Source organism: Thamnophis sirtalis, unplaced genomic scaffold, assembly GCF_051295495.1.
Source record: "Thamnophis sirtalis isolate CommonGarterSnake01/CBP01778 unplaced genomic scaffold, rThaSir2_p1.2 scaffold_1, whole genome shotgun sequence".
Lineage (NCBI taxonomy): Eukaryota > Metazoa > Chordata > Lepidosauria > Squamata > Natricidae > Thamnophis > Thamnophis sirtalis.
In genome coordinates, this window is record NW_028261381.1 from 127,182,783 (window position 1) to 127,191,677 (window position 8,895).

An 8,895-nucleotide genomic window follows, 5' to 3' on the forward strand; every position below is an offset into this window, starting at 1 on the left:
TCACTTTTTTCAGTGCTGTTGTAACTTTCAATTATCACTAAGCAAACTGTTGTAAGTCAAGGACTACTAGTAAAGGGGATTCTCAGTCAAGCAGATCAATTCACTCAATATTGTACCACCTTCCCCTTTTTATTAAAACCTATACCTGCTAATCATATTCCAGGAGATGAATCTTCTCTTAGAGTTTTGCATCCAGCAATCTGGGGAAGGTAAACACACTGACAGGTTTTTTTGCTGCAGGCTTAATCAGTAAAAGCTTGCCTTTATTGCACTGGTTTCCTAGTTGTGCTGGCCACAATGGCTTGGTATGCAGATTAAACATCACTGCCAGCTAATTTCTGCAAGCTTTGAAAAGCTTCAGTCACTGATATTTACAGATACAGAAATAATAGAGACAGAATAGAGACAGAATAGCAGACAGGTCTGGCTTCAGTTTGATCTAATTCTCTCACTCTCAGACATATAAACTCAAGATTTACATCAATATTTTACCTCCTGGGTTTACCTCAAGACTTTGCTTTCCAGGGTTCAAGTTCCCAGAGCAAATTGGTGCAGTGTAGTGTCACAAGGAGAGTTATTAAAATGAGTCTCAAACCCACCCCACCCCCGCCGTCTCTAATCTACCTATTCTCCGAACTGCAGCCGAAAAAGGTCTTGCTGTTATTACGGACCACATGAAGAGAGGCTGGCAGCCCCAGACATTGTTGTTCCCATGACGATTTTGCTTAATAGGTGGCAAAGTTCCCAGCCTAGATGAAAGCAAAGAGCAAATGACTGAGGCCTCCATACCATGCTAGTAGAGCATGGTATGTAACCATGGGGAGGACAGACGGCGACATCTACCATGCTTGCATTTGTGCCTCCATTAAAATATAGTTTATATTGCAGGCCTATACCTGAACATCAAAGGGACGCAGTGGCTAAGACACTGAGCTTGTCAATCAGAAAAGTCGGCAGCTTGCCGGTTTGAATCCCTAATGCTGCATAACAGAATGAGCTCCCATTGCTTGTCCCAACTTCTGCCAACCTAGCATTTTGAAAGCATGTAAAAATGCAAGTAGAAAAATAGGGACCACCTTTGGTGGGAAGGTAACAGCATTCCGTGCATCTTCGGCATTTAGTCATATGACCATGGAGACGTCTTCAGACAGTGCTGGCTCTTCAGCTTTGAAACGGAGATCAGCACCGCCCCCTAGAGTCAGGAATGACCAGCACATATGTGTGAGGGGAACCTTTTATCTTCACCTTTATACCTGAACATGCATCCTGCAGCAGATGCAGCAGAAAACTGTTGAAATTAGGCTGACAAGGTATCATCCAAAACATTAATTCACTCAAAAGATAGAGACCTCTGTTTCACTGCAGTGAAAATAGGGGGATGGGTCCCCATGGCATAAAAGGCTCCCTTCCTGGGACTGACATCATGACACTTCCTAGATGATGGGGGCCGCAACATGACCCTGCTGTCAGATCTGATGAGATGTAATTGGGGAGAGACAGTCCCTCAAGTAACCAGGTCCCATGCCGCGTAGATCTTTATAGGCCATTACCAGCACTTTGAACTGAACCCCTAAGCAAAGTGACAACCAACACAGCTCACCAAGGTATAACGTGTTAATTGTGAGACAAACATAACTGGATGTATGATAGCATTTTGCTCCAGTTGAAGCTCTCTCAAATGTGTTTCAAGGACAGTGCATGGCACTAATCTATATGAGAGATGACTAAAGCACAAATGACCATGGCCTCTTGGTTCAAGAACTAGAACAACTGGCTCATTCTAGTACAGCTGGAAGCACAGTGGGAAAGGCTGAGGATCGAAGGCAAGGCTGGCATAGAGAAAGCAGCAGAGAGCATGGCAAAGAGGGAAGGAAGGAAAAATTCAGGGGGTGCAAGTATAGCCAAGCAACCCAACCAGAGACTATTTCAAGGATGTTATAAGAGAGGAGGCTGCCAGTCTCAAGTCTGCCTGGATGTTTATTTTGAGGCCCCCAGGGTGCACCAAGGCTAAGACTGAACAAAATCCAATGCTTCTGCAAACTACTAGAAATTCCCTTAGGAACGAAATGCCAATTGGAATATTTCTGGATCTTAAAAAAAAAAATAATCCAAACGGAACCATTTTTAATTTTTGATGAACGTCAAACGCTTTGGATTGACTTCAATCAGCTCCAACCAGCATGACCAATATGAAGGCACTATGGAAACTGTGTTCTAAAATATTAAGGCACCAGATTGCTTGCCCAAGATGTGAAGTGAGTCTGCCAGCTCTAACAAGTCTTTTCCCAAACACAGTTCACTACAACAGCTTGTTGAAAATTAACACCACAATATTAAAAAGAAGGAAAAACAGCTGAATATGGTGAAGAAAGCGTGGCACAGATACACAAAGTTGACAGGAAATAAAAAAGAGTAATGACAACAACAAACAACTTTATTATGGTCAATGATTAGTACAAAACAAAAAGAATATTGCAAAATAAACTACTGTTGCAATTGTGACTAAATGGTTCCTGGGATCTTCTTTATAGAAAGGATATTCTAGGCAGACATTAGCTGGCTTAATTATTCAGTTTTCCATTGAAATGACAATAAATAGTCCTTTGATAAGTTGAGACAAACAATTTAGGGCCTCCATTTATCAGGGTCCCTATCAACATTATGGCTAGTGTGCTAACCCAGCAAAACAGTGAAGTGCTTTGCAGCTATAGTCCTCTAGGCCTGGTATTTATTTTATGATGTATATATAACTTTAACAGTTTAACTGTGTAGGAGGTTATCACCCAGCTCTCTCCCAGAAAAATGAAGTATCCTAGGAAATATTGAAAAGGCAGAATATTTCTCTGGATGTGAAAAGGAAGAAATATGTTTAAAAGACAGAATAGCTCCCTGTAGCTTCCTGCCCATCTCCACTTTGTCAATGAGCCATTAAGAATGCCAAGCTAGTCCACTTTACATAATAAAGAGTTCTCCCCTTCAGCTCCAGGGGGACTGTATGATAATATTGGCCCTTTACCCAAATCCCCACATGGCATCTGAGAACTCAACCAAACCTGGATTCAAAACACAGCCTAGAGAGTTGCCCCTGCATGGCCCCATGGGAGTCTGACAACCAATCAGAATACAAGATCAAGATCAAAGGCGAGAGAGGGCATAAAACCAGGGACTCAGCATCTCAGCCTCCCTTCTCTTCTTCTTCACCAACATTGAAGCATGTGATCACCTTTTCTGTTCAGGACTCAAGCCATGTGGCCCTGTCCACCATTAAACCATGTATCCAAGCAGCCTCCATGTCTCCAGTGTCTTTTCCCCCACTTGGAGCCAAACCCAGAAGGACATTTCTTTCAACAACTGAATTGAAATTTTATATACTGAAAGGATGGCAACTTTATTTCCAGATAAGTTCTCTGACGAATGCAGGACAATTACTAGAGTTGTGCAAATTCTTTGAAAAGGAACTTCAGAATGTGTCTGATGTCCTACAAAGCATCTCCTTTTGAACTGTCAGAGATAGGGTTAGGGCAGAAGTATTCACAAAAGCAATAACATTTTGCCAAATACATATTATTGGATAACCTGGTAGTACTACTCTGATCTTTTTTCTTTCTTTCTGAGTGAGCCATGCCAGTACAGCAGACAATCCAGCCTGGGAAAAAATGAAACCACTTATAAAACTGACCTTTACAGACATTGCCACTATAACCAGTTATAGAAAGGCTCTTGGGACACAGGCTTGGACTGTGGGAAGCAGCTTTTTAGCTGTGACTAGAAAATAGCTCCTTTTGTGTATTTAAAAGGGTTGCCTAATTCTAAGTATCCATTAGTAAAGGCAATGATACAAGTTTTGAAAGGAAGGAAGAAATTTAGGAGTTTGAACTATCATCTCAACCATCTCTGTTCAATTTATGTGCAAAAGCTCCTTATTCAAAAGTGGTTTCCCCCCACGCTAGAGGTGGCTAACCTATACAATTCCAAATAGATTTATTGTAAATTAGGATGCCCATCAAAGAGTTACACAGATGAGAAAAATCTGATTTCTCCCACCAAGTTATAGCTTCTACCATCTCACAACTGTAGGGAAAGGAGTTACTTTGGCTTCGCCAATCTAAGAATTTCCTTATGACTTCTCATTTCATTTATTTTGTGTTTTTCAGATACTAGTGTATACAAAATAAATCCAACCTTTCTCTGATGCTTAATAATATTCTCTCTAGCTTCCATGTTACCACAGTTCCTTGACTTAACATGGCTCCCTCAGCTGTTATTTGCACAGATAAAATTTTCCCAGCATTTTATTAACAATAAAATTAACAATAAAATGCAACCGAAAAGTGTGGAGGAGAAGAATGGTAAGCAGCTCGAAATACAGTTAACCAAATAAATTAACATAGTTAAAAATTGTTACTTAAGCATAATGAAGAGCCAAATTATAACTATGTGATTGAGTGTCTTGAACAAACTGCCTTCATCCTTATTTAAAACAACATACTTATCATACTTGACTTTAATAATACTTTGAGAAAATTCATCAAAATGAATAGGAAAAGTAGATTGTTAAGCTTTTCTTACTGCTTTTGTAATTTCATAAAGATGAGTAATCTGAAATAAAGACTAAGCACAATGTATTGCTACTTATTACCTCATCACAATACTCTCTTTTTTCTAAAGATAAATTTAGGATGTGGAGTCCAGATCTAGGATTGTGCAAAGGGTCATTCTATTTGTGAGGTTAAAAAAAATAAATAAATTAGAGCAAATCCTACCAATCAGCACCATGTCCCTGATAACCAGAAGCTGTACAAGAAGTTTTCCATGGACGTGTGTAGGAAGTAATATGACCTCTGTAAATCTAATTCAAATGAGAAATCGTGGGATTGTGCTGCCTAGATCAAGGAACACCGAAGAGACTTATGGGTAAAAAAACAAAGTTCCTGAGAATTGCCAATATTAAGCTATGGGAAGAGATACAATTCAAGACTCATCCCACAGTTTCCAAATTATCCTTGTAATAACCTATGTTACTGAACAAAACAAGTATCTTTATTTTATTCCAGGGCAATAGAGATGTGTTTGTTTTATTAGTTTTGAAATATCTGAACTGCAGATGAACTGCAAAACATGTGACAAATTCACATGATGATTTCTGGGAGGGAGGGAGGGGGAGAGAGAGAGACAGAGAGAGAGAATTAAATAAATTTACTTTTTTTGTCTGTTTAATTACTTTTGGTTCTTTTCTCATCCGCTCATTTCCTACGGGTTTTTCTTCTTTTTTGTGCTCTTTTCACTAGGAGAATTAGTATAGTGCGGTTACTTTTTTCTCTTTTCTTCTTCTTCTTCTTTCCTTATTACATAGAATTGTACAATACAATAAAATTGTATTGCATTTTATACAATTGTATTTCAAATTGTAATTTTATATAAATCTTTTGTTAACTTTATTTTTGAAATTAAAGCAGTCCTCATTTACCAATCAGTCATTCAGCAAGCGTCTGAAGTTATGAAAGTGCTGAAAAAAAGGAGACTTATGACTAGTTCTCAAAGATTGCAGCATCCCCACGGTCATGTGATCATGATTTACACGCTTGGCAACCAATGTGCATTTATAGTTATCACAACATCTGGTGATCACCTGATCTCAGTTTATGACCTTCACAGCTAGCTTCAACAAGGAAAGTGAATAAGAAAGCCAACTGATAAACTAATGTTATAAATTGGTCACGGTCATGTGGTGTTTCATTTTGTGATCACCTGGGTAAGTGAGGACTACCTATATGTAATGTTTATATAACAATAATATAATTATATATTGCTCCTTTGTTTTTAAGTAGTGCTATAGATGTTATTATATATGTGTTCTGTTCTCACTACATGTTAGTCTGTGTGCAGCTTGACATGCAGCTAAATGCACCTATTCTCCAATAAAACAGACCGTGTGCATAGATCTGGATGCTTTATTGAAAGAACAGGATATGGTGAAACTGGGGAAAATAGGGATACATACAATGAGAACCAAATACAAGATAAGCAGTACTGAATTACTGCTGAACTCACCAGCGATGGTCTGTGTGTGGGATGTGGGTTTATCCTTGGACGACCATGTGCCACAGATTAAGATAGATTCTTCTTTGTGCTTCTGCCTTCTTCAAATGCTAAAGGAAATGGAGTCTGCCTTCCCAGCGTGCACTTGTTTTGAGAGTGCAGGCTAATGGGTAATGGGGTGGGGTCAGCTTCGAACAATATACTTGGTATTTGTCCCTCTGGCCATTAGATGGGAATAAAGAGCAACAACAGTACATAAAGATCGTATGTTGGGGCATGACAATATGTAAGATACAAAAATAATATTTTTAAAGAGATATTCATTTAAATGTTTCTGAAGTTTAACAAAACATTTTCTTAAAAGTATATAACAGAGAGATGTATAAAATGTAATAGTCAGTGGTGGTTTGCCAATTTTTTTTACTACTGGTCGGATGCCCTCCCGTGCATCTGGGTAGGTGGGCAGAGCCTCCTGCCCCTGCTACTACTGGTTCGCTTGATCCAGGCTGAACTGGGAGTAACCGACCTCTGGTAGTAATATGAAAAAAATGTACCAAAAGGATTTTCTCACTTGTAATACCAGGGTTTGGAGGATTATTTAGGCAAGCTGAGTTATCTGTTCTTACAGCACGTAATACTTAAACTATGGCATTGTCTAGGATGAAGTGTGCTTATATTATGTTAGAGAATGGATTGTTCAAATATACAATAAATCAGAACATTGACTATTATTCATTATGACTTTTTATTACTATCAATATCAATATGTCTGTTTCTTACAAATACAGAAGACAGCTTCATCACTAATGTCTTACATTTATGCATTTCCTGACAATAAATCAGATATATCTTTGGTCTAATCTACCATAGGTTTTCTTATATAAATATAATAATTTTAAATTGATCCACAGATTGATCCACAGAATCATGCATTCAACCTTTTTTTTTTTTAAAAAAATCAACATTTCTAATATAGTACTTTCTTTCTGTTGGCAACTGGTTGTGCAAATTTATGCATGATTCTATAAATTATATCCTAAGAATCTTTTAATAAAAATATATTTATGCTCTCCTAATATTGAGAACTTAGTCCAGATAACCTAAAACGCATTCTGGAAATTAAATGAAAACCTTGCTCATGAACCATTGCTCAATAATTATTAATGAAATTATAATAACTGGATATGTCTAATTTAATGAAAAGAAGTACTAGGGGAGACATGATAGCAGTGTTCCAATATCTCAGGGGTTGCGACAAAGAAGAGGCAGTCAAACTATTCTCCAAGGCACCTGAGGGTAGAACAAGAAGCAATGGGTAGAAATTAATCAAGGAGAGAAGCAACTGAGAACTGAGGAGAAATTTCCTGACAGTTAGAACAATTAATCAGTGAAATAGCTTGCCTCCAGAAGATGTGAATGCCCCAACACTGGAAGTCTTTAAGAAGATGTTGGATAGCCATTTGTCAGAAACAGTATAGGGTTTCCTGCCTAGGCAGGGGGTTGGACTAGAAGACCTCCAAGGTCCTTTCCAACTCTGCTATTGTATTGTATTGTCTTTGTCTGAGCTCCTGAAAGTTTGTATATATAAGCATGTATATATTATGATCATTTATTTTCATACAAATGTACGCAAAGGTACTACCACGAACTCAAGGGGTCATTTGAATATAGGTCTGGAAATCCAATATAATATGAGACAAATGAGCATAGTGTTTCCTAACAATACATCATTTAGTGCCTGACAAGTTCTACAGCCAATTTTATTTTATATTAAATTAATGATAAATAAATAGAAAAAACCTTCAATTTCATATAGCAATGAAATCATCATTTTGCCAATAATTCCTGGGGGGCGCACAGAACTGCTGAAGGATGGCTACTAATTTCATATCCGGTCACATGGGCGGCAAGCCACTCCCATCCGGTCACATGGGTGGCAAGCCACTCCCACAAAAGGAGGCCACACCCACAGAGTAGATTCCAACAATTTTTGAATCCCACCACTGGTACAAATGCAACTGGGTGATGTCTTAATAATTAAAAGGGATGCACAAACAACAAACCAAGAGAGTGACCTGGATAATTTTCCTATATGCGTTTTACAAAAGAGGCGTGTTAAGTTTTTAAGAATTTTGTGAGAAGGAATAAAAATAAAAGAAACCAAGTTCTCTGACAATGATAAATAAATGAAGGCATATTAAATTGGTTTATTTGATCAGGATTAAAATAGGTATATTGTTATCTCTGTTAACTTTTAATGGATTTTTGCTGATATTAGGAGTGAAATTAAGATGATTATAGATTTGTCTATAAATAGAGAGGATATGGGAAGACGAAATAATTTGCTTATTTTAAGAGAAGATAATAAATTACTAAAACTGTTTATACTTGTGATGAATGTGGGAATGTCATTTTATGCATTTATTGTCTTTTTCTTTATCATATTCTTATCCCCCCTCTATATTTTCTCTTTTTTCTTTCTTTTCTGCATCTTCTAGTCTTTTTTGTTCTATTTTTTTCTGGGTTGTATTACTGTAATTTGTATTGTTGTAATTATAATCCTTAATTTCTTTCTTTAAGAAAATAATAACCAAATAGGCTGAGAGTTTGAAGGGAAATAAGGAAAAGCAGAGTCTAAATTTACTGTTTAAATATACTTTCACTCTGCTGTCACATCCTGCACAGAATCTTTAATATTATCCATGTGTGTCTTATTTGTTTACTCACACCTAAAGCTCCATAAGAGGGCAGTATCGAGCCCATAAAAATGTCCTTGTTGGATGACTGTTTGGGGAGGTAGGGGGAATACTATTTTCAATATTTTCTTTTGTTTGTACGGTTGTTTCGTTTATTTAC